The following is an 18,398-nucleotide window of genomic DNA, read 5'->3' as shown; positions in this document are numbered from 1 at the left end:
ATTTTGCTCTGTTTTCCAACAACTGCGAAATACAAATAGCCGAATAGACTACTACTACTTTATCGCCTACAACCATACCACGTTGAATGCACCCGATCTCGTTCGATCTCGGAAGTTAAGCAATGTCGGGCTCGGTTAGTACTTGCATGGGTGACCGGCTGGGAATACCGAGTGTCGTAGGCTTTTCGTCGCCGTTTCATTCGATTTTGCTCTGTTTTCCAACAACTGCGAAATACAAATAGCCGAATAGACTACTACTTTATCGCCTACAATCATACCACGTTGAATGCACCCGATCTCGTTCGATCTCGGAAGTTAAGCAATGTCGGGCTCGGTTAGTACTTGCATGGGTGATCGGCTGGGAATACCGAGTGTCGTAGGCTTTTTGTCGCCGTTTCATTCGATTTTGCTCTGTTTTCCAACAACTGCAAAATACCAATAGCCGAATAGACTACTACTTTATCGCCTACAACCATACCACGTTGAATGCACCCGATCTCGTTCGATCTCGGAAGTTAAGCAATGTCGGGCTCGGTTAGTACTTGCATGGGTGACCGGCTGGGAATACCGAGTGTTGTAGGCTTTTCGTCGCCGTTTCATTCGATTTTGCTCTGTTTTCCAACAACTGCGAAATACAAATAGCCGAATAGACTACTACTTTATTGCCTACAACCCTACCACGTTGAATGCACCCGATCTCGTTCGATCCCGGAAGTTAAGCAATGTCGGGCTCGGTTAGTACTTGCATGGGTGACCGGCTGGGAATACCGAGTGTCGTAGGCTTTTCGTCGCCTCTTCATTCGATTTTGCTCTGTTTTCCAACAACTGCAAAATACAAATATCCGAATAGACTACTACTTTATCGCCTACAACCATACCACGTTGAATGCACCCGATCTCGTTCGATCTCGGAAGTTAAGCAATGTCGGGCTCGGTTAGTACTTGCATGGGTGACCGGCTGGGAATACCGAGTGTCGTAGGCTTTTCGTCGCCGTTTAATTCGATTTTGCTCTGTTTTCCAACAACTGCGAAATACAAATAGCCGAATAGACTACTACTTTATCGCCTACAACCATACCACGTTGAATGCACCCGATCTCGTTCGATCTCGGAAGTTAAGCAATGTCGGGCTCGGTTAGTACTTGCATGGGTGACCGGCTGGGAATACCGAGTGTCGTAGGCTTTTCGTCGCCGTTTCATTCGATTTTGCTCTGTTTTCCAACAACTGCGAAATACAAATAGCCGAATAGACTACTACTTTATTGCCTACAACCATACCACGTTGAATGCACCCGATCTCGTTCGATCTCGGAAGTTAAGCAATGTCGGGCTCGGTTAGTACTTGCATGGGTGACCGGCTGGGAATACCGAGTGTCGTAGGCTTTTTGTCGCCGTTTCATTCGATTTTGCTCTGTTTTCCAACAACTGCAAAATACAAATAGCCGAATAGACTACTACTTTATCGCCTACAACCATACCACGTTGAATGCACCCGATCTCGTTCGATCTCGGAAGTTAAGCAATGTCGGGCTCGGTTAGTACTTGCATGGGTGACCGGCTGGGAATACCGAGTGTCGTAGGCTTTTGGTCGCCGTTTCATTCGATTTTGCTCTGTTTTCCAACAACTGCGAAATACAAATAGCCGAATAGACTACTACTTTATCGCCTACAACCATACCACGTTGAATGCACCCGATCTCGTTCGATCTCGGAAGTTAAGCAATGTCGGGCTCGGTTAATGGGTGACCGGCTGGGAATACCGAGTGTCGTAGGCTTTTGGTCGCCGTTTCATTCGATTTTGCTCTGTTTTCCAACAACTGCGAAATACAAATAGCCGAATAGACTACTACTACTTTATCGCCTACAACCATACCACGTTGAATGCACCCGATCTCGTTCGATCTCGGAAGTTAAGCAATGTCGGGCTCGGTTAGTACTTGCATGGGTGACCGGCTGGGAATACCGAGTGTCGTAGGCTTTTCGTCGCCGTTTCATTCGATTTTGCTCTGTTTTCCAACAACTGCGAAATACAAATAGCCGAATAGACTACTACTTTATCGCCTACAATCATACCACGTTGAATGCACCCGATCTCGTTCGATCTCGGAAGTTAAGCAATGTCGGGCTCGGTTAGTACTTGCATGGGTGATCGGCTGGGAATACCGAGTGTCGTAGGCTTTTTGTCGCCGTTTCATTCGATTTTGCTCTGTTTTCCAACAACTGCAAAATACCAATAGCCGAATAGACTACTACTTTATCGCCTACAACCATACCACGTTGAATGCACCCGATCTCATTCGATCTCGGAAGTTAAGCAATGTCGGGCTCGGTTAGTACTTGCATGGGTGACCGGCTGGGAATACCGAGTGTTGTAGGCTTTTCGTCGCCGTTTCATTCGATTTTGCTCTGTTTTCCAACAACTGCGAAATACAAATAGCCGAATAGACTACTACTTTATTGCCTACAACCCTACCACGTTGAATGCACCCGATCTCGTTCGATCCCGGAAGTTAAGCAATGTCGGGCTCGGTTAGTACTTGCATGGGTGACCGGCTGGGAATACCGAGTGTCGTAGGCTTTTCGTCGCCTCTTCATTCGATTTTGCTCTGTTTTCCAACAACTGCAAAATACAAATATCCGAATAGACTACTACTTTATCGCCTACAACCATACCACGTTGAATGCACCCGATCTCGTTCGATCTCGGAAGTTAAGCAATGTCGGGCTCGGTTAGTACTTGCATGGGTGACCGGCTGGGAATACCGAGTGTCGTAGGCTTTTCGTCGCCGTTTAATTCGATTTTGCTCTGTTTTCCAACAACTGCGAAATACAAATAGCCGAATAGACTACTACTTTATCGCCTACAACCATACCACGTTGAATGCACCCGATCTCGTTCGATCTCGGAAGTTAAGCAATGTCGGGCTCGGTTAGTACTTGCATGGGTGACCGGCTGGGAATACCGAGTGTCGTAGGCTTTTCGTCGCCGTTTCATTCGATTTTGCTCTGTTTTCCAACAACTGCGAAATACAAATAGCCGAATAGACTACTACTTTATCGCCTACAACCATACCACGTTGAATGCACCCGATCTCGTTCGATCTCGGAAGTTAAGCAATGTCGGGCTCGGTTAGTACTTGCATGGGTGACCGGCTGGGAATACCGAGTGTCGTAGGCTTTTTGTCGCCGTTTCATTCGATTTTGCTCTGTTTTCCAACAACTGCAAAATACAAATAGCCGAATAGACTACTACTTTATCGTCTACAACCATACCACGTTCAATGCACCCGATCTCGTTCGATCTCGGAAGTTAAGCAATGTCGGGCTCGGTTAGTACTTGCATGGGTGACCGGCTGGGAATACCGAGTGTCGTAGGCTTTTGGTCGCCGTTTCATTCGATTTTGCTCTGTTTTCCAACAACTGCGAAATACAAATAGCCGAATAGACTACTACTTTATCGCCTACAACCATACCACGTTGAATGCACCCGATCTCGTTCGATCTCGGAAGTTAAGCAATGTCGGGCTCGGTTAGTACTTGCATGGGTGACCGGCTGGGAATACCGAGTGTCGTAGGCTTTTGGTCGCCGTTTCATTCGATTTTGCTCTGTTTTCCAACAACTGCGAAATACAAATAGCCGAATAGACTCCTACTTTATCGGCTACAACCATACCACGTTGAATGCACCCGTTATCGTTCGATCTCGGAAGTTAAGCAATGTCGGGCTCGGTTAGTACTTGCATGGGTGACCGGCTGGGAATACCGAGTGTCGTAGGCTTTTCGTCGCCTCTTCATTCGATTTTGCTCTGTTTTCCAACAACTGCAAAATACAAATAGCCGAATAGACTACTACTTTATCGCCTACAACCATACCACGTTGAATGCACCCGATCTCGTTCGATCTCGGAAGTTAAGCAATGTCGGGCTCGGTTAGTACTTGCATGGGTGACCGGCTGGGAATACCGAGTGTCGTAGGCTTTTCGTCGCCGTTTCATTCGATTTTGCTCTGTTTTCTAACAACTGCGAAATACAAATAGCCGAATAGACTACCACTTTATCGCCTACAACCATACCACGGTGAATGCACCCGATCTCGTTCGATCTCGAAAGTTAAGCAATGTCGGGCTCGGTTAGTACTTGCATGGGTGACCGGCTGGGAATACCGAGTGTCGTAGGCTTATCGTCGCCGTTTCATTCGATTTTGCTCTGTTTTCCAACAACTGCGAAATACAAATAGCCGAATAGACCACTACTTTATTGCCTACAACCATACCACGTTGAATGCACCCGATCTCGTTCGATCCCGGAAGTTAAGCAATGTCGGGCTCGGTTAGTACTTGCATGGGTGACCGGCTGAGAATACCGAGTGTCGTAGGATTTTTTTTCGTCGCCGTTCCATTCGTTTTTTCTCTGTTTTCTAACAACTGCAAAATACAAATAGCAGAACAGGCTACTATTTTATCGACTACAACCATACCACGTTGAATGCACCCGATCTCGTTCGATCTCGGAAGTTAAGCAATGTCGGGCTCGGTTAGTACTTGCATGGGTGACCGGCTGGGAATACCGAGTGTCGTAGGCTTTTCGTCGCCTCTTCATTCGATTTTGCTCTGTTTTCCAACAACTGCAAAATACAAATAGCCGAATAGACTACTACTTTATCGCCTACAACCATACCACGTTGAATGCACCCGATCTCGTTCGATCTCGGAAGTTAAGCAATGTCGGGCTCGGTTAGTACTTGCATGGGTGACCGGCTGGGAATACCGAGTGTCGAAGGCTTTTCGTCGCCGTTTCATTCGATTTTGCTCTGTTTTCCAACAACTGCGAAATACAAATAGCCGAATAGACTACTACTACTTTATCGCCTACAACCATACCACGTTGAATGCACCCGATCTCGTTCGATCTCGGAAGTTAAGCAATGTCGGGCTCGGTTAGTACTTGCATGGGTGACCGGCTGGGAATACCGAGTGTCGTAGGCTTTTCGTCGCCGTTTCATTCGATTTTGCTCTGTTTTCCAACAACTGCGAAATACAAATAGCCGAATAGACTACTACTTTATCGCCTACAATCATACCACGTTGAATGCACCCGATCTCGTTCGATCTCGGAAGTTAAGCAATGTCGGGCTCGGTTAGTACTTGCATGGGTGATCGGCTGGGAATACCGAGTGTCGTAGGCTTTTTGTCGCCGTTTCATTCGATTTTGCTCTGTTTTCCAACAACTGCAAAATACCAATAGCCGAATAGACTACTACTTTATCGCCTACAACCATACCACGTTGAATGCACCCGATCTCGTTCGATCTCGGAAGTTAAGCAATGTCGGGCTCGGTTAGTACTTGCATGGGTGACCGGCTGGGAATACCGAGTGTTGTAGGCTTTTCGTCGCCGTTTCATTCGATTTTGCTCTGTTTTCCAACAACTGCGAAATACAAATAGCCGAATAGACTACTACTTTATTGCCTACAACCCTACCACGTTGAATGCACCCGATCTCGTTCGATCCCGGAAGTTAAGCAATGTCGGGCTCGGTTAGTACTTGCATGGGTGACCGGCTGGGAATACCGAGTGTCGTAGGCTTTTCGTCGCCTCTTCATTCGATTTTGCTCTGTTTTCCAACAACTGCAAAATACAAATATCCGAATAGACTACTACTTTATCGCCTACAACCATACCACGTTGAATGCACCCGATCTCGTTCGATCTCGGAAGTTAAGCAATGTCGGGCTCGGTTAGTACTTGCATGGGTGACCGGCTGGGAATACCGAGTGTCGTAGGCTTTTCGTCGCCGTTTAATTCGATTTTGCTCTGTTTTCCAACAACTGCGAAATACAAATAGCCGAATAGACTACTACTTTATCGCCTACAACCATACCACGTTGAATGCACCCGATCTCGTTCGATCTCGGAAGTTAAGCAATGTCGGGCTCGGTTAGTACTTGCATGGGTGACCGGCTGGGAATACCGAGTGTCGTAGGCTTTTCGTCGCCGTTTCATTCGATTTTGCTCTGTTTTCCAACAACTGCGAAATACAAATAGCCGAATAGACTACTACTTTATCGCCTACAACCATACCACGTTGAATGCACCCGATCTCGTTCGATCTCGGAAGTTAAGCAATGTCGGGCTCGGTTAGTACTTGCATGGGTGACCGGCTGGGAATACCGAGTGTCGTAGGCTTTTTGTCGCCGTTTCATTCGATTTTGCTCTGTTTTCCAACAACTGCAAAATACAAATAGCCGAATAGACTACTACTTTATCGCCTACAACCATACCACGTTGAATGCACCCGATCTCGTTCGATCTCGGAAGTTAAGCAATGTCGGGCTCGGTTAGTACTTGCATGGGTGACCGGCTGGGAATACCGAGTGTTGTAGGCTTTTCGTCGCCGTTTCATTCGATTTTGCTCTGTTTTCCAACAACTGCGAAATACAAATAGCCGAATAGACTACTACTTTATTGCCTACAACCCTACCACGTTGAATGCACCCGATCTCGTTCGATCCCGGAAGTTAAGCAATGTCGGGCTCGGTTAGTACTTGCATGGGTGACCGGCTGGGAATACCGAGTGTCGTAGGCTTTTCGTCGCCTCTTCATTCGATTTTGCTCTGTTTTCCAACAACTGCAAAATACAAATATCCGAATAGACTACTACTTTATCGCCTACAACCATACCACGTTGAATGCACCCGATCTCGTTCGATCTCGGAAGTTAAGCAATGTCGGGCTCGGTTAGTACTTGCATGGGTGACCGGCTGGGAATACCGAGTGTCGTAGGCTTTTCGTCGCCGTTTAATTCGATTTTGCTCTGTTTTCCAACAACTGCGAAATACAAATAGCCGAATAGACTACTACTTTATCGCCTACAACCATACCACGTTGAATGCACCCGATCTCGTTCGATCTCGGAAGTTAAGCAATGTCGGGCTCGGTTAGTACTTGCATGGGTGACCGGCTGGGAATACCGAGTGTCGTAGGCTTTTCGTCGCCGTTTCATTCGATTTTGCTCTGTTTTCCAACAACTGCGAAATACAAATAGCCGAATAGACTACTACTTTATCGCCTACAACCATACCACGTTGAATGCACCCGATCTCGTTCGATCTCGGAAGTTAAGCAATGTCGGGCTCGGTTAGTACTTGCATGGGTGACCGGCTGGGAATACCGAGTGTCGTAGGCTTTTTGTCGCCGTTTCATTCGATTTTGCTCTGTTTTCCAACAACTGCAAAATACAAATAGCCGAATAGACTACTACTTTATCGCCTACAACCATACCACGTTGAATGCACCCGATCTCGTTCGATCTCGGAAGTTAAGCAATGTCGGGCTCGGTTAGTACTTGCATGGGTGACCGGCTGGGAATACCGAGTGTCGTAGGCTTTTGGTCGCCGTTTCATTCGATTTTGCTCTCTTTTCCAACAACTGCGAAATACAAATAGCCGAATAGACTACTACTTTATCGCCTACAACCATACCACGTTGAATGCACCCGATCTCGTTCGATCTCGGAAGTTAAGCAATGTCGGGCTCGGTTAGTACTTGCATGGGTGACCGGCTGGGAATACCGAGTGTCGTAGGCTTTTGGTCGCCGTTTCATTCGATTTTGCTCTGTTTTCCAACAACTGCGAAATACAAATAGCCGAATAGACTACTACTACTCTATCGCCTACAACCATACCACGTTGAATGCACCCGATCTCGTTCGATCTCGGAAGTTAAGCAATGTCGGGCTCGGTTAGTACTTGCATGGGTGACCGGCTGGGAATACCGAGTGTCGTAGGCTTTTCGTCGCCGTTTCATTCGATTTTGCTCTGTTTTCCAACAACTGCGAAATACAAATAGCCGAATAGACTACTACTTTATCGCCTACAATCATACCACGTTGAATGCACCCGATCTCGTTCGATCTCGGAAGTTAAGCAATGTCGGGCTCGGTTAGTACTTGCATGGGTGATCGGCTGGGAATACCGAGTGTCGTAGGCTTTTTGTCGCCGTTTCATTCGATTTTGCTCTGTTTTCCAACAACTGCAAAATACCAATAGCCGAATAGACTACTACTTTATCGCCTACAACCATACCACGTTGAATGCACCCGATCTCGTTCGATCTCGGAAGTTAAGCAATGTCGGGCTCGGTTAGTACTTGCATGGGTGACCGGCTGGGAATACCGAGTGTTGTAGGCTTTTCGTCGCCGTTTCATTCGATTTTGCTCTGTTTTCCAACAACTGCGAAATACAAATAGCCGAATAGACTACTACTTTATTGCCTACAACCCTACCACGTTGAATGCACCCGATCTCGTTCGATCCCGGAAGTTAAGCAATGTCGGGCTCGGTTAGTACTTGCATGGGTGACCGGCTGGGAATACCGAGTGTCGTAGGCTTTTCGTCGCCTCTTCATTCGATTTTGCTCTGTTTTCCAACAACTGCAAAATACAAATATCCGAATAGACTACTACTTTATCGCCTACAACCATACCACGTTGAATGCACCCGATCTCGTTCGATCTCGGAAGTTAAGCAATGTCGGGCTCGGTTAGTACTTGCATGGGTGACCGGCTGGGAATACCGAGTGTCGTAGGCTTTTCGTCGCCGTTTAATTCGATTTTGCTCTGTTTTCCAACAACTGCGAAATACAAATAGCCGAATAGACTACTACTTTATCGCCTACAACCATACCACGTTGAATGCACCCGATCTCGTTCGATCTCGGAAGTTAAGCAATGTCGGGCTCGGTTAGTACTTGCCTGGGTGACCGGCTGGGAATACCGAGTGTCGTAGGCTTTTCGTCGCCGTTTCATTCGATTTTGCTCTGTTTTCCAACAACTGCGAAATACAAATAGCCGAATAGACTACTACTTTATCGCCTACAACCATACCACGTTGAATGCACCCGATCTCGTTCGATCTCGGAAGTTAAGCAATGTCGGGCTCGGTTAGTACTTGCATGGGTGACCGGCTGGGAATACCGAGTGTCGTAGGCTTTTTGTCGCCGTTTCATTCGATTTTGCTCTGTTTTCCAACAACTGCAAAATACAAATAGCCGAATAGACTACTACTTTATCGCCTACAACCATACCACCTTGAATGCACCCGATCTCGTTCGATCTCGGAAGTTAAGCAATGTCGGGCTCGGTTAGTACTTGCATGGGTGACCGGCTGGGAATACCGAGTGTCGTAGGCTTTTGGTCGCCGTTTCATTCGAGTTTGCTCTGTTTTCCAACAACTGCGAAATACAAATAGCCGAATAGACTACTACTTTATCGCCTACAACCATACCACGTTGAATGCACCCGATCTCGTTCGATCTCGGAAGTTAAGCAATGTCGGGCTCGGTTAGTACTTGCATGGGTGACCGGCTGGGAATACCGAGTGTCGTAGGCTTTTGGTCGCCGTTTCATTCGATTTTGCTCTGTTTTCCAACAACTGCGAAATACAAATAGCCGAATAGACTCCTACTTTATTGCCTACAACCATACCACGTTGAATGCACCCGTTATCGTTCGATCTCGGAAGTTAAGCAATGTCGGGCTCGGTTAGTACTTGCATGGGTGACCGGCTGGGAATACCGAGTGTCGTAGGCTTTTCGTCGCCGTTTCATTCGATTTTGCTCTGTTTTCCAACAACTGCGAAATACAAATAGCCGAATAGACTACTACTTTATCGCCTACAACCATACCACGTTGAATGCACCCAATCTCGTTCGATCTCGGAAGTTAAGCAATGTCGGGCTCGGTTAGTACTTGCATGGGTGACCGGCTGGGAATACCGAGTGTCGTAGGCTTTTCGTCGCCGTTTCATTCGATTTTGCTCTGTTTTCCAACAACTGCGAAATACAAATAGCCGAATAGACTACTACTTTATCGCCTACAACCATACCACGTTGAATGCACTCGATCTCGGAAGTTAAGCAATGTCGGGCTCGGTTAGTATTTGCATGGGTGACCGGCTGGGAATACCGAGTGTCGTAGGCTTTTCGTCGCCGTTTCATTCGATTTTGCTCTGTTTTCCAACAACTGCGAAATAAAAATAGCCGAATAGACTACTACTTTATCGTCTACAACCATACCACGTTGAATGCACCCGATCTCGTTCGATCTCGGAAGTTAAGCAATGTCGGGCTCGGTTAGTACTTGCATGGGTGACCGGCTGGGAATACCGAGTGTCGTAGGCTTTTCGTCGCCGTTTCATTCGATTTTGCTCTGTTTTCCAACAACTGCGAAATACAAATAGCCGAATAGACTACTATTTTATCGCCTACAATCATACCACGTTGAATGCACCCGATCTCGTTCGATCTCGGAAGTTAAGCGATGTCGGGCTCGGTTAGTACTTGCATGGGTGATCGGCTGGGAATACCGAGTGTCGTAGGCTTTTTGTCGCCGTTTCATTCGATTTTGCTCTGTTTTCCAACAACTGCAAAATACCAATAGCCGAATAGACTACTACTTTATCGCCTACAACCATACCACGTTGAATGCACCCGATCTCGTTCGATCTCGGAAGTTAACAGCAATGTCGGGCTCGGTTAGTACTTGCATGGGTGACCGGCTGGGAATACCGAGTGTCGTAGGCTTTTCGTCGCCGTTTCATTCGATTTTGCTCTGTTTTCCAACAACTGCGAAATACAAATAGCCGAATAGACTACTACTTTATTGCCTACAACCCTACCACGTTGAATGCACCCGATCTCGTTCGATCTCGGAAGTTAAGCAATGTCGGGCTCGGTTAGTACTTGCATGGGTGACCGGCTGGGAATACCGAGTGTCGTAGGCTTTTCGTCGCCTCTTCATTCGATTTTGCTCTGTTTTCCAACAACTGCAAAATACAAATAGCCGAATAGACTACTACTTTATCGCCTACAACCATACCACGTTGAATGCACCCGATCTCGTTCGATCTCGGAAGTTAAGCAATGTCGGGCTCGGTTAGTACTTGCATGGGTGACCGGCTGGGAATACCGAGTGTCGTAGGCTTTTCGTCGCCGTTTCATTCGATTTTGCTCTGTTTTCTAACAACTGCGAAATACAAATAGCCGAATAGACTACCACTTTATCGCCTACAACCATACCACGGTGAATGCACCCGATCTCGTTCGATCTCGAAAGTTAAGCAATGTCAGGCTCGGTTAGTACTTGCATGGGTGACCGGCTGGGAATACCGAGTGTCGTAGGCTTATCGTCGCCGTTTCATTCGATTTTGCTCTGTTTTCCAACAACTGCGAAATACAAATAGCCGAATAGACCACTACTTTATTGCCTACAACCATACCACGTTGAATGCACCCGATCTCGTTCGATCCCGGAAGTTAAGCAATGTCGGGCTCGGTTAGTACTTGCATGGGTGGCCGGCTGAGAATACCGAGTGTCGTAGGCTTTTTTTTCGTCGCCGTTCCATTCGTTTTTTCTCTGTTTTCTAACAACTAAAAATACAAATAGCAGAACAGGCTACTACTTTATCGACTACAACCATACCACGTTGAATGCACCCGATCTCGTTCGATCTCGGAAGTTAAGCAATGTCGGGCTCGGTTAGTACTTGCATGGGTGACCGGCTGGGAATACCGAGTGTCGTAGGCTTTTCGTCGCCTCTTCATTCGATTTTGCTCTGTTTTCCAACAACTGCAAAATACAAATAGCCGAATAGACTACTACTTTATCGCCTACAACCATACCACGTTGAATGCACCCGATCTCGTTCGATCTCGGAAGTTAAGCAATGTCGGGCTCGGTTAGTACTTGCATGGGTGACCGGCTTGGAATACCGAGTGTCGAAGGCTTTTCGTCGCCGTTTCATTCGATTTTGCTCTGTTTTCCAACAACTGCGAAATACAAATAGCCGAATAGACTACTACTTTATCGCCTACAACCATACCACGTTGAATGCACCCGATCTCGTTCGATCTCGGAAGTTAAGCAATGTCGGGCTCGGTTAGTACTTGCATGGGTGACCGGCTGGGAATACCGAGTGTCGTAGGCTTTTCGTCGCCGTTTCATTCGATTTTGCTCTGTTTTCCAACAACTGCGAAATACAAATAGCCGAATAGACTACTACTTTATCGCCTACAATCATACCACGTTGAATGCACCCGATCTCGTTCGATCTCGGAAGTTAAGCAATGTCGGGCTCGGTTAGTACTTGCATGGGTGATCGGCTGGGAATACCGAGTGTCGTAGGCTTTTTGTCGCCGTTTCATTCGATTTTGCTCTGTTTTCCAACAACTGCAAAATACCAATAGCCGAATAGACTACTACTTTATCGCCTACAACCATACCACGTTGAATGCACCCGATCTCGTTCGATCTCGGAAGTTAAGCAATGTCGGGCTCGGTTAGTACTTGCATGGGTGACCGGCTGGGAATACCGAGTGTTGTAGGCTTTTCGTCGCCGTTTCATTCGATTTTGCTCTGTTTTCCAACAACTGCGAAATACAAATAGCCGAATAGACTACTACTTTATTGCCTACAACCCTACCACGTTGAATGCACCCGATCTCGTTCGATCCCGGAAGTTAAGCAATGTCGGGCTCGGTTAGTACTTGCATGGGTGACCGGCTGGGAATACCGAGTGTCGTAGGCTTTTCGTCGCCTCTTCATTCGATTTTGCTCTGTTTTCCAACAACTGCAAAATACAAATATCCGAATAGACTACTACTTTATCGCCTACAACCATACCACGTTGAATGCACCCGATCTCGTTCGATCTCGGAAGTTAAGCAATGTCGGGCTCGGTTAGTACTTGCATGGGTGACCGGCTGGGAATACCGAGTGTCGTAGGCTTTTCGTCGCCGTTTCATTCGATTTTGCTCTGTTTTCTAACAACTGCGAAATACAAATAGCCGAATAGACTACCACTTTATCGCCTACAACCATACCACGGTGAATGCACCCGATCTCGTTCGATCTCGAAAGTTAAGCAATGTCAGGCTCGGTTAGTACTTGCATGGGTGACCGGCTGGGAATACCGAGTGTCGTAGGCTTATCGTCGCCGTTTCATTCGATTTTGCTCTGTTTTCCAACAACTGCGAAATACAAATAGCCGAATAGACCACTACTTTATTGCCTACAACCATACCACGTTGAATGCACCCGATCTCGTTCGATCCCGGAAGTTAAGCAATGTCGGGCTCGGTTAGTACTTGCATGGGTGACCGGCTGAGAATACCGAGTGTCGTAGGCTTTTTTTTCGTCGCCGTTCCATTCGTTTTTTCTCTGTTTTCTAACAACTAAAAATACAAATAGCAGAACAGGCTACTACTTTATCGACTACAACCATACCACGTTGAATGCACCCGATCTCGTTCGATCTCGGAAGTTAAGCAATGTCGGGCTCGGTTAGTACTTGCATGGGTGACCGGCTGGGAATACCGAGTGTCGTAGGCTTTTCGTCGCCTCTTCATTCGATTTTGCTCTGTTTTCCAACAACTGCAAAATACAAATAGCCGAATAGACTACTACTTTATCGCCTACAACCATACCACGTTGAATGCACCCGATCTCGTTCGATCTCGGAAGTTAAGCAATGTCGGGCTCGGTTAGTACTTGCATGGGTGACCGGCTGGGAATACCGAGTGTCGAAGGCTTTTCGTCGCCGTTTCATTCGATTTTGCTCTGTTTTCCAACAACTGCGAAATACAAATAGCCGAATAGACTACTACTTTATCGCCTACAACCATACCACGTTGAATGCACCCGATCTCGTTCGATCTCGGAAGTTAAGCAATGTCGGGCTCGGTTAGTACTTGCATGGGTGACCGGCTGGGAATACCGAGTGTCGTAGGCTTTTCGTCGCCGTTTCATTCGATTTTGCTCTGTTTTCCAACAACTGCGAAATACAAATAGCCGAATAGACTACTACTTTATCGCCTACAATCATACCACGTTGAATGCACCCGATCTCGTTCGATCTCGGAAGTTAAGCAATGTCGGGCTCGGTTAGTACTTGCATAGGTGATCGGCTGGGAATACCGAGTGTCGTAGGCTTTTTGTCGCCGTTTCATTCGATTTTGCTCTGTTTTCCAACAACTGCAAAATACCAATAGCCGAATAGACTACTACTTTATCGCCTACAACCATACCACGTTGAATGCACCCGATCTCGTTCGATCTCGGAAGTTAAGCAATGTCGGGCTCGGTTAGTACTTGCATGGGTGACCGGCTGGGAATACCGAGTGTTGTAGGCTTTTCGTCGCCGTTTCATTCGATTTTGCTCTGTTTTCCAACAACTGCGAAATACAAATAGCCGAATAGACTACTACTTTATTGCCTACAACCCTACCACGTTGAATGCACCCGATCTCGTTCGATCCCGGAAGTTAAGCAATGTCGGGCTCGGTTAGTACTTGCATGGGTGACCGGCTGGGAATACCGAGTGTCGTAGGCTTTTCGTCGCCTCTTCATTCGATTTTGCTCTGTTTTCCAACCACTGCAAAATACAAATATCCGAATAGACTACTACTTTATCGCCTACAACCATACCACGTTGAATGCACCCGATCTCGTTCGATCTCGGAAGTTAAGCAATGTCGGGCTCGGTTAGTACTTGCATGGGTGACCGGCTGGGAATACCGAGTGTCGTAGGCTTTTCGTCGCCGTTTAATTCGATTTTGCTCTGTTTTCCAACAACTGCGAAATACAAATAGCCGAATAGACTACTACTTTATCGCCTACAACCATACCACGTTGAATGCACCCGATCTCGTTCGATCTCGGAAGTTAAGCAATGTCGGGCTCGGTTAGTACTTGCATGGGTGACCGGCTGGGAATACCGAGTGTCGTAGGCTTTTCGTCGCCGTTTCATTCGATTTTGCTCTGTTTTCCAACAACTGCGAAATACAAATAGCCGAATAGACTACTACTTTATCGCCTACAACCATACCACGTTGAATGCACCCGATCTCGTTCGATCTCGGAAGTTAAGCAATGTCGGGCTCGGTTAGTACTTGCATGGGTGACCGGCTGGGAATACCGAGTGTCGTAGGCTTTTCGTCGCCTCTTCATTCGATTTTGCTCTGTTTTCCAACAACTGCAAAATACAAATAGCCGAATAGACTACTACTTTATCGCCTACAACCATACCACGTTGAATGCACCCGATCTCGTTCGATCTCGGAAGTTAAGCAATGTCGGGCTCGGTTAGTACTTGCATGGGTGACCGGCTGGGAATACCGAGTGTCGAAGGCTTTTCGTCGCCGTTTCATTCGATTTTGCTCTGTTTTCCAACAACTGCGAAATACAAATAGCCGAATAGACTACTACTTTATCGCCTACAACCATACCACGTTGAATGCACCCGATCTCGTTCGATCTCGGAAGTTAAGCAATGTCGGGCTCGGTTAGTACTTGCATGGGTGACCGGCTGGGAATACCGAGTGTCGTAGGCTTTTCGTCGCCGTTTAATTCGATTTTGCTCTGTTTTCCAACAACTGCGAAATACAAATAGCCGAATAGACTACTACTTTATCGCCTACAATCATACCACGTTGAATGCACCCGATCTCGTTCGATCTCGGAAGTTAAGCAATGTCGGGCTCGGTTAGTACTTGCATGGGTGATCGGCTGGGAATACCGAGTGTCGTAGGCTTTTTGTCGCCGTATCATTCGATTTTGCTCTGTTTTCCAACAACTGCAAAATACCAATAGCCGAATAGACTACTACTTTATCGCCTACAACCATACCACGTTGAATGCACCCGATCTCGTTCGATCTCGGAAGTTAAGCAATGTCGGGCTCGGTTAGTACTTGCATGGGTGACCGGCTGGGAATACCGAGTGTTGTAGGCTTTTCGTCGCCGTTTCATTCGATTTTGCTCTGTTTTCCAACAACTGCGAAATACAAATAGCCGAATAGACTACTACTTTATTGCCTACAACCCTACCACGTTGAATGCACCCGATCTCGTTCGATCCCGGAAGTTAAGCAATGTCGGGCTCGGTTAGTACTTGCATGGGTGACCGGCTGGGAATACCGAGTGTCGTAGGCTTTTCGTCGTCTCTTCATTCGATTTTGCTCTGTTTTCCAACAACTGCAAAATACAAATATCCGAATAGACTACTACTTTATCGCCTACAACCATACCACGTTGAATGCACCCGATCTCGTTCGATCTCGGAAGTTAAGCAATGTCGGGCTCGGTTAGTACTTGCATGGGTGACCGGCTGGGAATACCGAGTGTCGTAGGCTTTTCGTCGCCGTTTAATTCGATTTTGCTCTGTTTTCCAACAACTGCGAAATACAAATAGCCGAATAGACTACTACTTTATCGCCTACAACCATACCACGTTGAATGCACCCGATCTCGTTCGATCTCGGAAGTTAAGCAATGTCGGGCTCGGTTAGTACTTGCATGGGTGACCGGCTGGGAATACCGAGTGTCGTAGGCTTTTCGTCGCCGTTTCATTCGATTTTGCTCTGTTTTCCAACAACTGCGAAATACAAATAGCCGAATAGACTACTACTTTATCGCCTACAACCATACCACGTTGAATGCACCCGATCTCGTTCGATCTCGGAAGTTAAGCAATGTCGGGCTCGGTTAGTACTTGCATGGGTGACCGGCTGGGAATACCGAGTGTCGTAGGCTTTTTGTCGCCGTTTCATTCGATTTTGCTCTGTTTTCCAACAACTGCAAAATACAAATAGCCGAATAGACTACTACTTTATCGCCTACAACCATACCACGTTGAATGCACCCGATCTCGTTCGATCTCGGAAGTTAAGCAATGTCGGGCTCGGTTAGTACTTGCATGGGTGACCGGCTGGGAATACCGAGTGTCGTAGGCTTTTGGTCGCCGTTTCATTCGATTTTGCTCTGTTTTCCAACAACTGCGAAATACAAATAGCCGAATAGACTACTACTTTATCGCCTACAACCATACCACGTTGAATGCACCCGATCTCGTTCGATCTCGGAAGTTAAGCAATGTCGGGCTCGGTTAGTACTTGCATGGGTGACCGGCTGGGAATACCGAGTGTCGTAGGCTTTTGGTCGCCGTTTCATTCGATTTTGCTCTGTTTTCCAACAACTGCGAAATACAAATAGCCGAATAGAATCCTACTTTATCGCCTACAACCATACCACGTTGAATGCACCCGTTATCGTTCGATCTCGGAAGTTAAGCAATGTCGGGCTCGGTTAGTACTTGCATGGGTGACCGGCTGGGAATACCGAGTGTCGTAGGCTTTTCGTCGCCGTTTCATTCGATTTTGCTCTGTTTTCCAACAACTGCGAAATACAAATAGCCGAATAGACTACTACTTTATCGCCTACAACCATACCACGTTGAATGCACCCAATCTCGTTCGATCTCGGAAGTTAAGCAATGTCGGGCTCGGTTAGTACTTGCATGGGTGACCGGCTGGGAATACCGAGTGTCGTAGGCTTTTCGTCGCCGTTTCATTCGATTTTGCTCTGTTTTCCAACAACTGCGAAATACAAATAGCCGAATAGACTACTACTTTATCGCCTACAACCATACCACGTTGAATGCACTCGATCTCGGAAGTTAAGCAATGTCGGGCTCGGTTAGTATTTGCATGGGTGACCGGCTGGGAATACCGAGTGTCGTAGGCTTTTTGTCGCCGTTTCATTCGATTTTGCTCTGTTTTCCAACAACTGCGAAATACAAAGAGCCGAATAGACTACTACTTTATCGCCTACAACCATACCACGATGAATGCACCCGTTATCGTTCGATCTCGGAAGTTAAGCAATGTCAGGCTCGGTTAGTACTTGCATGGGTGACCGGCTGGGAATACCGAGTGTCGTAGGCTTTTCGTCGCCGTTTCATTCGATTTTGCTCTGTTTTCCAACAACTGCGAAATACAAATAGCCGAATAGACTACTACTTTATCGCCTACAACCATACCACGTTGAATGCACCCGATCTCGTTCGATCTCGGAAGTTAAACAATGTCGGGCTCGGTTAGTACTTGCATGGGTGACCGTCTGGGAATACCGAGTGTCGTAGGCTTTTCGTCGCCGTTTCATTCGATTTTGCTCTGTTTTCCAACAACTGCGAAATACAAATAGCCGAATAGACTACTACTTTATCGCCTACAACCATACCACGTTGAATGCACCCGATCTCGTTCGATCTCGGAAGTTAAGCAATGTCGGGCTCGGTTAGTACTTGCATTGGTGACCGGCTGGGAATACCGAGTGTCGTGGGCTTTTTATCGCCGTTTCATTCGATTTTGCTCTGTTTTCCAACAACTGCGAAATACAAATAGCCGAATAGACTACTACTTAATCGCCTACAACCATACCACGTTGAATGCACCCGATCTCGTTCGATCTCGGAAGTTAAGCAATGTCGGGCTCGGTTAGTACTTGCATGGGTGACCGGCTGGGAATACCGAGTGTCGTAGGCTTTTCGTCGCCGTTTCATTCGAT

The 18,398-nt window shown here is 46.9% G+C and overlaps 82 non-coding genes and 10 pseudogenes across 82 annotated transcripts; all 92 read left to right on the top strand.

Moving 5' to 3' along the window:
- The first annotated feature begins 64 nt into the window (after positions 1-64).
- Positions 65-183, top strand: LOC144414349 (5S ribosomal RNA). The gene has a single exon (XR_013470238.1). It is a non-coding gene; the product is annotated as a 5S ribosomal RNA (ribosomal RNA).
- An 81-nt stretch (positions 184-264) lies between these two features.
- Positions 265-383, top strand: LOC144415898 (5S ribosomal RNA). The gene has a single exon (XR_013471792.1). It is a non-coding gene; the product is annotated as a 5S ribosomal RNA (ribosomal RNA).
- Positions 384-464: 81 nt separating this feature from the next.
- LOC144415131 (5S ribosomal RNA) lies at positions 465-583 on the top strand. Its single transcript, XR_013471023.1, has one exon. It is a non-coding gene; the product is annotated as a 5S ribosomal RNA (ribosomal RNA).
- An 81-nt stretch (positions 584-664) lies between these two features.
- Positions 665-783, top strand: LOC144417388 (5S ribosomal RNA). Its single transcript, XR_013473281.1, has one exon. It is a non-coding gene; the product is annotated as a 5S ribosomal RNA (ribosomal RNA).
- Positions 784-864: 81 nt separating this feature from the next.
- Positions 865-983, top strand: LOC144414347 (5S ribosomal RNA). Its single transcript, XR_013470236.1, has one exon. It is a non-coding gene; the product is annotated as a 5S ribosomal RNA (ribosomal RNA).
- An 81-nt stretch (positions 984-1,064) lies between these two features.
- LOC144414346 (5S ribosomal RNA) lies at positions 1,065-1,183 on the top strand. Its single transcript, XR_013470235.1, has one exon. It is a non-coding gene; the product is annotated as a 5S ribosomal RNA (ribosomal RNA).
- Positions 1,184-1,264: 81 nt separating this feature from the next.
- On the top strand, positions 1,265-1,383 carry LOC144414345 (5S ribosomal RNA). The gene has a single exon (XR_013470234.1). It is a non-coding gene; the product is annotated as a 5S ribosomal RNA (ribosomal RNA).
- Positions 1,384-1,464: 81 nt separating this feature from the next.
- On the top strand, positions 1,465-1,583 carry LOC144414344 (5S ribosomal RNA). Its single transcript, XR_013470233.1, has one exon. It is a non-coding gene; the product is annotated as a 5S ribosomal RNA (ribosomal RNA).
- Positions 1,584-1,664: 81 nt separating this feature from the next.
- LOC144412868 (5S ribosomal RNA) lies at positions 1,665-1,775 on the top strand (annotated as a pseudogene).
- Positions 1,776-1,859: 84 nt separating this feature from the next.
- Positions 1,860-1,978, top strand: LOC144414343 (5S ribosomal RNA). Its single transcript, XR_013470232.1, has one exon. It is a non-coding gene; the product is annotated as a 5S ribosomal RNA (ribosomal RNA).
- An 81-nt stretch (positions 1,979-2,059) lies between these two features.
- LOC144415897 (5S ribosomal RNA) lies at positions 2,060-2,178 on the top strand. The gene has a single exon (XR_013471791.1). It is a non-coding gene; the product is annotated as a 5S ribosomal RNA (ribosomal RNA).
- An 81-nt stretch (positions 2,179-2,259) lies between these two features.
- LOC144416747 (5S ribosomal RNA) lies at positions 2,260-2,378 on the top strand. The gene has a single exon (XR_013472640.1). It is a non-coding gene; the product is annotated as a 5S ribosomal RNA (ribosomal RNA).
- Positions 2,379-2,459: 81 nt separating this feature from the next.
- On the top strand, positions 2,460-2,578 carry LOC144417387 (5S ribosomal RNA). The gene has a single exon (XR_013473280.1). It is a non-coding gene; the product is annotated as a 5S ribosomal RNA (ribosomal RNA).
- Positions 2,579-2,659: 81 nt separating this feature from the next.
- Positions 2,660-2,778, top strand: LOC144414341 (5S ribosomal RNA). The gene has a single exon (XR_013470230.1). It is a non-coding gene; the product is annotated as a 5S ribosomal RNA (ribosomal RNA).
- An 81-nt stretch (positions 2,779-2,859) lies between these two features.
- LOC144414340 (5S ribosomal RNA) lies at positions 2,860-2,978 on the top strand. The gene has a single exon (XR_013470229.1). It is a non-coding gene; the product is annotated as a 5S ribosomal RNA (ribosomal RNA).
- An 81-nt stretch (positions 2,979-3,059) lies between these two features.
- On the top strand, positions 3,060-3,178 carry LOC144414339 (5S ribosomal RNA). Its single transcript, XR_013470228.1, has one exon. It is a non-coding gene; the product is annotated as a 5S ribosomal RNA (ribosomal RNA).
- An 81-nt stretch (positions 3,179-3,259) lies between these two features.
- On the top strand, positions 3,260-3,378 carry LOC144416599 (5S ribosomal RNA). Its single transcript, XR_013472492.1, has one exon. It is a non-coding gene; the product is annotated as a 5S ribosomal RNA (ribosomal RNA).
- An 81-nt stretch (positions 3,379-3,459) lies between these two features.
- LOC144414338 (5S ribosomal RNA) lies at positions 3,460-3,578 on the top strand. The gene has a single exon (XR_013470227.1). It is a non-coding gene; the product is annotated as a 5S ribosomal RNA (ribosomal RNA).
- An 81-nt stretch (positions 3,579-3,659) lies between these two features.
- Positions 3,660-3,778, top strand: LOC144418385 (5S ribosomal RNA; annotated as a pseudogene).
- Positions 3,779-3,859: 81 nt separating this feature from the next.
- LOC144414337 (5S ribosomal RNA) lies at positions 3,860-3,978 on the top strand. Its single transcript, XR_013470226.1, has one exon. It is a non-coding gene; the product is annotated as a 5S ribosomal RNA (ribosomal RNA).
- An 81-nt stretch (positions 3,979-4,059) lies between these two features.
- LOC144416904 (5S ribosomal RNA) lies at positions 4,060-4,178 on the top strand. The gene has a single exon (XR_013472797.1). It is a non-coding gene; the product is annotated as a 5S ribosomal RNA (ribosomal RNA).
- Positions 4,179-4,259: 81 nt separating this feature from the next.
- LOC144417598 (5S ribosomal RNA) lies at positions 4,260-4,378 on the top strand (annotated as a pseudogene).
- An 85-nt stretch (positions 4,379-4,463) lies between these two features.
- LOC144415345 (5S ribosomal RNA) lies at positions 4,464-4,582 on the top strand. The gene has a single exon (XR_013471237.1). It is a non-coding gene; the product is annotated as a 5S ribosomal RNA (ribosomal RNA).
- An 81-nt stretch (positions 4,583-4,663) lies between these two features.
- LOC144416048 (5S ribosomal RNA) lies at positions 4,664-4,782 on the top strand. Its single transcript, XR_013471942.1, has one exon. It is a non-coding gene; the product is annotated as a 5S ribosomal RNA (ribosomal RNA).
- Positions 4,783-4,866: 84 nt separating this feature from the next.
- LOC144414336 (5S ribosomal RNA) lies at positions 4,867-4,985 on the top strand. Its single transcript, XR_013470225.1, has one exon. It is a non-coding gene; the product is annotated as a 5S ribosomal RNA (ribosomal RNA).
- An 81-nt stretch (positions 4,986-5,066) lies between these two features.
- LOC144415896 (5S ribosomal RNA) lies at positions 5,067-5,185 on the top strand. Its single transcript, XR_013471790.1, has one exon. It is a non-coding gene; the product is annotated as a 5S ribosomal RNA (ribosomal RNA).
- Positions 5,186-5,266: 81 nt separating this feature from the next.
- Positions 5,267-5,385, top strand: LOC144415020 (5S ribosomal RNA). The gene has a single exon (XR_013470912.1). It is a non-coding gene; the product is annotated as a 5S ribosomal RNA (ribosomal RNA).
- An 81-nt stretch (positions 5,386-5,466) lies between these two features.
- LOC144417386 (5S ribosomal RNA) lies at positions 5,467-5,585 on the top strand. Its single transcript, XR_013473279.1, has one exon. It is a non-coding gene; the product is annotated as a 5S ribosomal RNA (ribosomal RNA).
- Positions 5,586-5,666: 81 nt separating this feature from the next.
- On the top strand, positions 5,667-5,785 carry LOC144414335 (5S ribosomal RNA). The gene has a single exon (XR_013470224.1). It is a non-coding gene; the product is annotated as a 5S ribosomal RNA (ribosomal RNA).
- An 81-nt stretch (positions 5,786-5,866) lies between these two features.
- On the top strand, positions 5,867-5,985 carry LOC144414334 (5S ribosomal RNA). The gene has a single exon (XR_013470223.1). It is a non-coding gene; the product is annotated as a 5S ribosomal RNA (ribosomal RNA).
- An 81-nt stretch (positions 5,986-6,066) lies between these two features.
- LOC144414333 (5S ribosomal RNA) lies at positions 6,067-6,185 on the top strand. The gene has a single exon (XR_013470222.1). It is a non-coding gene; the product is annotated as a 5S ribosomal RNA (ribosomal RNA).
- An 81-nt stretch (positions 6,186-6,266) lies between these two features.
- LOC144414909 (5S ribosomal RNA) lies at positions 6,267-6,385 on the top strand. Its single transcript, XR_013470800.1, has one exon. It is a non-coding gene; the product is annotated as a 5S ribosomal RNA (ribosomal RNA).
- An 81-nt stretch (positions 6,386-6,466) lies between these two features.
- LOC144417385 (5S ribosomal RNA) lies at positions 6,467-6,585 on the top strand. Its single transcript, XR_013473278.1, has one exon. It is a non-coding gene; the product is annotated as a 5S ribosomal RNA (ribosomal RNA).
- An 81-nt stretch (positions 6,586-6,666) lies between these two features.
- Positions 6,667-6,785, top strand: LOC144414332 (5S ribosomal RNA). Its single transcript, XR_013470221.1, has one exon. It is a non-coding gene; the product is annotated as a 5S ribosomal RNA (ribosomal RNA).
- An 81-nt stretch (positions 6,786-6,866) lies between these two features.
- On the top strand, positions 6,867-6,985 carry LOC144414330 (5S ribosomal RNA). Its single transcript, XR_013470219.1, has one exon. It is a non-coding gene; the product is annotated as a 5S ribosomal RNA (ribosomal RNA).
- An 81-nt stretch (positions 6,986-7,066) lies between these two features.
- Positions 7,067-7,185, top strand: LOC144414329 (5S ribosomal RNA). The gene has a single exon (XR_013470218.1). It is a non-coding gene; the product is annotated as a 5S ribosomal RNA (ribosomal RNA).
- Positions 7,186-7,266: 81 nt separating this feature from the next.
- LOC144414328 (5S ribosomal RNA) lies at positions 7,267-7,385 on the top strand. The gene has a single exon (XR_013470217.1). It is a non-coding gene; the product is annotated as a 5S ribosomal RNA (ribosomal RNA).
- Positions 7,386-7,466: 81 nt separating this feature from the next.
- Positions 7,467-7,585, top strand: LOC144414327 (5S ribosomal RNA). The gene has a single exon (XR_013470216.1). It is a non-coding gene; the product is annotated as a 5S ribosomal RNA (ribosomal RNA).
- Positions 7,586-7,669: 84 nt separating this feature from the next.
- Positions 7,670-7,788, top strand: LOC144414326 (5S ribosomal RNA). The gene has a single exon (XR_013470215.1). It is a non-coding gene; the product is annotated as a 5S ribosomal RNA (ribosomal RNA).
- An 81-nt stretch (positions 7,789-7,869) lies between these two features.
- LOC144415894 (5S ribosomal RNA) lies at positions 7,870-7,988 on the top strand. The gene has a single exon (XR_013471788.1). It is a non-coding gene; the product is annotated as a 5S ribosomal RNA (ribosomal RNA).
- Positions 7,989-8,069: 81 nt separating this feature from the next.
- Positions 8,070-8,188, top strand: LOC144414797 (5S ribosomal RNA). The gene has a single exon (XR_013470688.1). It is a non-coding gene; the product is annotated as a 5S ribosomal RNA (ribosomal RNA).
- An 81-nt stretch (positions 8,189-8,269) lies between these two features.
- LOC144417384 (5S ribosomal RNA) lies at positions 8,270-8,388 on the top strand. Its single transcript, XR_013473277.1, has one exon. It is a non-coding gene; the product is annotated as a 5S ribosomal RNA (ribosomal RNA).
- An 81-nt stretch (positions 8,389-8,469) lies between these two features.
- On the top strand, positions 8,470-8,588 carry LOC144414325 (5S ribosomal RNA). Its single transcript, XR_013470214.1, has one exon. It is a non-coding gene; the product is annotated as a 5S ribosomal RNA (ribosomal RNA).
- Positions 8,589-8,669: 81 nt separating this feature from the next.
- On the top strand, positions 8,670-8,788 carry LOC144414782 (5S ribosomal RNA). The gene has a single exon (XR_013470673.1). It is a non-coding gene; the product is annotated as a 5S ribosomal RNA (ribosomal RNA).
- An 81-nt stretch (positions 8,789-8,869) lies between these two features.
- On the top strand, positions 8,870-8,988 carry LOC144414324 (5S ribosomal RNA). The gene has a single exon (XR_013470213.1). It is a non-coding gene; the product is annotated as a 5S ribosomal RNA (ribosomal RNA).
- An 81-nt stretch (positions 8,989-9,069) lies between these two features.
- Positions 9,070-9,188, top strand: LOC144414792 (5S ribosomal RNA). Its single transcript, XR_013470683.1, has one exon. It is a non-coding gene; the product is annotated as a 5S ribosomal RNA (ribosomal RNA).
- Positions 9,189-9,269: 81 nt separating this feature from the next.
- LOC144414323 (5S ribosomal RNA) lies at positions 9,270-9,388 on the top strand. The gene has a single exon (XR_013470212.1). It is a non-coding gene; the product is annotated as a 5S ribosomal RNA (ribosomal RNA).
- Positions 9,389-9,469: 81 nt separating this feature from the next.
- On the top strand, positions 9,470-9,588 carry LOC144417979 (5S ribosomal RNA; annotated as a pseudogene).
- An 81-nt stretch (positions 9,589-9,669) lies between these two features.
- Positions 9,670-9,788, top strand: LOC144416505 (5S ribosomal RNA). Its single transcript, XR_013472398.1, has one exon. It is a non-coding gene; the product is annotated as a 5S ribosomal RNA (ribosomal RNA).
- Positions 9,789-9,869: 81 nt separating this feature from the next.
- LOC144412842 (5S ribosomal RNA) lies at positions 9,870-9,978 on the top strand (annotated as a pseudogene).
- An 81-nt stretch (positions 9,979-10,059) lies between these two features.
- On the top strand, positions 10,060-10,178 carry LOC144414650 (5S ribosomal RNA). Its single transcript, XR_013470540.1, has one exon. It is a non-coding gene; the product is annotated as a 5S ribosomal RNA (ribosomal RNA).
- An 81-nt stretch (positions 10,179-10,259) lies between these two features.
- On the top strand, positions 10,260-10,378 carry LOC144416531 (5S ribosomal RNA). Its single transcript, XR_013472424.1, has one exon. It is a non-coding gene; the product is annotated as a 5S ribosomal RNA (ribosomal RNA).
- An 81-nt stretch (positions 10,379-10,459) lies between these two features.
- On the top strand, positions 10,460-10,580 carry LOC144417411 (5S ribosomal RNA). Its single transcript, XR_013473304.1, has one exon. It is a non-coding gene; the product is annotated as a 5S ribosomal RNA (ribosomal RNA).
- Positions 10,581-10,661: 81 nt separating this feature from the next.
- Positions 10,662-10,780, top strand: LOC144415588 (5S ribosomal RNA). Its single transcript, XR_013471480.1, has one exon. It is a non-coding gene; the product is annotated as a 5S ribosomal RNA (ribosomal RNA).
- An 81-nt stretch (positions 10,781-10,861) lies between these two features.
- On the top strand, positions 10,862-10,980 carry LOC144414322 (5S ribosomal RNA). The gene has a single exon (XR_013470211.1). It is a non-coding gene; the product is annotated as a 5S ribosomal RNA (ribosomal RNA).
- Positions 10,981-11,061: 81 nt separating this feature from the next.
- Positions 11,062-11,180, top strand: LOC144417807 (5S ribosomal RNA; annotated as a pseudogene).
- An 81-nt stretch (positions 11,181-11,261) lies between these two features.
- LOC144417415 (5S ribosomal RNA) lies at positions 11,262-11,380 on the top strand. Its single transcript, XR_013473308.1, has one exon. It is a non-coding gene; the product is annotated as a 5S ribosomal RNA (ribosomal RNA).
- Positions 11,381-11,464: 84 nt separating this feature from the next.
- On the top strand, positions 11,465-11,583 carry LOC144415344 (5S ribosomal RNA). Its single transcript, XR_013471236.1, has one exon. It is a non-coding gene; the product is annotated as a 5S ribosomal RNA (ribosomal RNA).
- Positions 11,584-11,664: 81 nt separating this feature from the next.
- Positions 11,665-11,783, top strand: LOC144417134 (5S ribosomal RNA). Its single transcript, XR_013473027.1, has one exon. It is a non-coding gene; the product is annotated as a 5S ribosomal RNA (ribosomal RNA).
- An 81-nt stretch (positions 11,784-11,864) lies between these two features.
- On the top strand, positions 11,865-11,983 carry LOC144414321 (5S ribosomal RNA). Its single transcript, XR_013470210.1, has one exon. It is a non-coding gene; the product is annotated as a 5S ribosomal RNA (ribosomal RNA).
- Positions 11,984-12,064: 81 nt separating this feature from the next.
- Positions 12,065-12,183, top strand: LOC144415893 (5S ribosomal RNA). The gene has a single exon (XR_013471787.1). It is a non-coding gene; the product is annotated as a 5S ribosomal RNA (ribosomal RNA).
- An 81-nt stretch (positions 12,184-12,264) lies between these two features.
- LOC144414685 (5S ribosomal RNA) lies at positions 12,265-12,383 on the top strand. The gene has a single exon (XR_013470574.1). It is a non-coding gene; the product is annotated as a 5S ribosomal RNA (ribosomal RNA).
- Positions 12,384-12,464: 81 nt separating this feature from the next.
- Positions 12,465-12,583, top strand: LOC144417383 (5S ribosomal RNA). The gene has a single exon (XR_013473276.1). It is a non-coding gene; the product is annotated as a 5S ribosomal RNA (ribosomal RNA).
- An 81-nt stretch (positions 12,584-12,664) lies between these two features.
- Positions 12,665-12,783, top strand: LOC144414319 (5S ribosomal RNA). The gene has a single exon (XR_013470208.1). It is a non-coding gene; the product is annotated as a 5S ribosomal RNA (ribosomal RNA).
- An 81-nt stretch (positions 12,784-12,864) lies between these two features.
- LOC144417806 (5S ribosomal RNA) lies at positions 12,865-12,983 on the top strand (annotated as a pseudogene).
- Positions 12,984-13,064: 81 nt separating this feature from the next.
- On the top strand, positions 13,065-13,183 carry LOC144416712 (5S ribosomal RNA). The gene has a single exon (XR_013472605.1). It is a non-coding gene; the product is annotated as a 5S ribosomal RNA (ribosomal RNA).
- An 84-nt stretch (positions 13,184-13,267) lies between these two features.
- Positions 13,268-13,386, top strand: LOC144415343 (5S ribosomal RNA). The gene has a single exon (XR_013471235.1). It is a non-coding gene; the product is annotated as a 5S ribosomal RNA (ribosomal RNA).
- Positions 13,387-13,467: 81 nt separating this feature from the next.
- LOC144416047 (5S ribosomal RNA) lies at positions 13,468-13,586 on the top strand. The gene has a single exon (XR_013471941.1). It is a non-coding gene; the product is annotated as a 5S ribosomal RNA (ribosomal RNA).
- An 81-nt stretch (positions 13,587-13,667) lies between these two features.
- LOC144414318 (5S ribosomal RNA) lies at positions 13,668-13,786 on the top strand. Its single transcript, XR_013470207.1, has one exon. It is a non-coding gene; the product is annotated as a 5S ribosomal RNA (ribosomal RNA).
- Positions 13,787-13,867: 81 nt separating this feature from the next.
- Positions 13,868-13,986, top strand: LOC144417298 (5S ribosomal RNA). The gene has a single exon (XR_013473191.1). It is a non-coding gene; the product is annotated as a 5S ribosomal RNA (ribosomal RNA).
- An 81-nt stretch (positions 13,987-14,067) lies between these two features.
- On the top strand, positions 14,068-14,186 carry LOC144414572 (5S ribosomal RNA). Its single transcript, XR_013470462.1, has one exon. It is a non-coding gene; the product is annotated as a 5S ribosomal RNA (ribosomal RNA).
- Positions 14,187-14,267: 81 nt separating this feature from the next.
- LOC144417382 (5S ribosomal RNA) lies at positions 14,268-14,386 on the top strand. The gene has a single exon (XR_013473275.1). It is a non-coding gene; the product is annotated as a 5S ribosomal RNA (ribosomal RNA).
- An 81-nt stretch (positions 14,387-14,467) lies between these two features.
- LOC144414317 (5S ribosomal RNA) lies at positions 14,468-14,586 on the top strand. Its single transcript, XR_013470206.1, has one exon. It is a non-coding gene; the product is annotated as a 5S ribosomal RNA (ribosomal RNA).
- Positions 14,587-14,667: 81 nt separating this feature from the next.
- LOC144414316 (5S ribosomal RNA) lies at positions 14,668-14,786 on the top strand. Its single transcript, XR_013470205.1, has one exon. It is a non-coding gene; the product is annotated as a 5S ribosomal RNA (ribosomal RNA).
- Positions 14,787-14,867: 81 nt separating this feature from the next.
- Positions 14,868-14,986, top strand: LOC144414315 (5S ribosomal RNA). The gene has a single exon (XR_013470204.1). It is a non-coding gene; the product is annotated as a 5S ribosomal RNA (ribosomal RNA).
- Positions 14,987-15,067: 81 nt separating this feature from the next.
- Positions 15,068-15,186, top strand: LOC144416046 (5S ribosomal RNA). Its single transcript, XR_013471940.1, has one exon. It is a non-coding gene; the product is annotated as a 5S ribosomal RNA (ribosomal RNA).
- An 81-nt stretch (positions 15,187-15,267) lies between these two features.
- Positions 15,268-15,386, top strand: LOC144414314 (5S ribosomal RNA). Its single transcript, XR_013470203.1, has one exon. It is a non-coding gene; the product is annotated as a 5S ribosomal RNA (ribosomal RNA).
- Positions 15,387-15,467: 81 nt separating this feature from the next.
- LOC144415892 (5S ribosomal RNA) lies at positions 15,468-15,586 on the top strand. Its single transcript, XR_013471786.1, has one exon. It is a non-coding gene; the product is annotated as a 5S ribosomal RNA (ribosomal RNA).
- An 81-nt stretch (positions 15,587-15,667) lies between these two features.
- On the top strand, positions 15,668-15,786 carry LOC144414459 (5S ribosomal RNA). Its single transcript, XR_013470349.1, has one exon. It is a non-coding gene; the product is annotated as a 5S ribosomal RNA (ribosomal RNA).
- An 81-nt stretch (positions 15,787-15,867) lies between these two features.
- On the top strand, positions 15,868-15,986 carry LOC144417381 (5S ribosomal RNA). Its single transcript, XR_013473274.1, has one exon. It is a non-coding gene; the product is annotated as a 5S ribosomal RNA (ribosomal RNA).
- An 81-nt stretch (positions 15,987-16,067) lies between these two features.
- Positions 16,068-16,186, top strand: LOC144414313 (5S ribosomal RNA). Its single transcript, XR_013470202.1, has one exon. It is a non-coding gene; the product is annotated as a 5S ribosomal RNA (ribosomal RNA).
- An 81-nt stretch (positions 16,187-16,267) lies between these two features.
- On the top strand, positions 16,268-16,386 carry LOC144414312 (5S ribosomal RNA). Its single transcript, XR_013470201.1, has one exon. It is a non-coding gene; the product is annotated as a 5S ribosomal RNA (ribosomal RNA).
- Positions 16,387-16,467: 81 nt separating this feature from the next.
- Positions 16,468-16,586, top strand: LOC144414311 (5S ribosomal RNA). Its single transcript, XR_013470200.1, has one exon. It is a non-coding gene; the product is annotated as a 5S ribosomal RNA (ribosomal RNA).
- An 81-nt stretch (positions 16,587-16,667) lies between these two features.
- LOC144414310 (5S ribosomal RNA) lies at positions 16,668-16,786 on the top strand. The gene has a single exon (XR_013470199.1). It is a non-coding gene; the product is annotated as a 5S ribosomal RNA (ribosomal RNA).
- An 81-nt stretch (positions 16,787-16,867) lies between these two features.
- LOC144414308 (5S ribosomal RNA) lies at positions 16,868-16,986 on the top strand. The gene has a single exon (XR_013470197.1). It is a non-coding gene; the product is annotated as a 5S ribosomal RNA (ribosomal RNA).
- An 81-nt stretch (positions 16,987-17,067) lies between these two features.
- LOC144417978 (5S ribosomal RNA) lies at positions 17,068-17,186 on the top strand (annotated as a pseudogene).
- Positions 17,187-17,267: 81 nt separating this feature from the next.
- Positions 17,268-17,386, top strand: LOC144416504 (5S ribosomal RNA). Its single transcript, XR_013472397.1, has one exon. It is a non-coding gene; the product is annotated as a 5S ribosomal RNA (ribosomal RNA).
- Positions 17,387-17,467: 81 nt separating this feature from the next.
- On the top strand, positions 17,468-17,576 carry LOC144412841 (5S ribosomal RNA; annotated as a pseudogene).
- An 81-nt stretch (positions 17,577-17,657) lies between these two features.
- LOC144412532 (5S ribosomal RNA) lies at positions 17,658-17,776 on the top strand (annotated as a pseudogene).
- Positions 17,777-17,857: 81 nt separating this feature from the next.
- On the top strand, positions 17,858-17,976 carry LOC144414399 (5S ribosomal RNA). Its single transcript, XR_013470289.1, has one exon. It is a non-coding gene; the product is annotated as a 5S ribosomal RNA (ribosomal RNA).
- Positions 17,977-18,057: 81 nt separating this feature from the next.
- Positions 18,058-18,176, top strand: LOC144417283 (5S ribosomal RNA). The gene has a single exon (XR_013473176.1). It is a non-coding gene; the product is annotated as a 5S ribosomal RNA (ribosomal RNA).
- An 81-nt stretch (positions 18,177-18,257) lies between these two features.
- Positions 18,258-18,376, top strand: LOC144414307 (5S ribosomal RNA). Its single transcript, XR_013470196.1, has one exon. It is a non-coding gene; the product is annotated as a 5S ribosomal RNA (ribosomal RNA).
- The last annotated feature ends 22 nt before the right edge of the window (positions 18,377-18,398 follow it).

The sequence above is a fragment of the Styela clava genome, chromosome 15 (assembly GCF_964204865.1).
Source record: "Styela clava chromosome 15, kaStyClav1.hap1.2, whole genome shotgun sequence".
NCBI classification, from domain to species: Eukaryota; Metazoa; Chordata; class Ascidiacea; order Stolidobranchia; family Styelidae; genus Styela; species Styela clava.
This window is presented reverse-complemented; position numbering and strand designations above follow the sequence as displayed.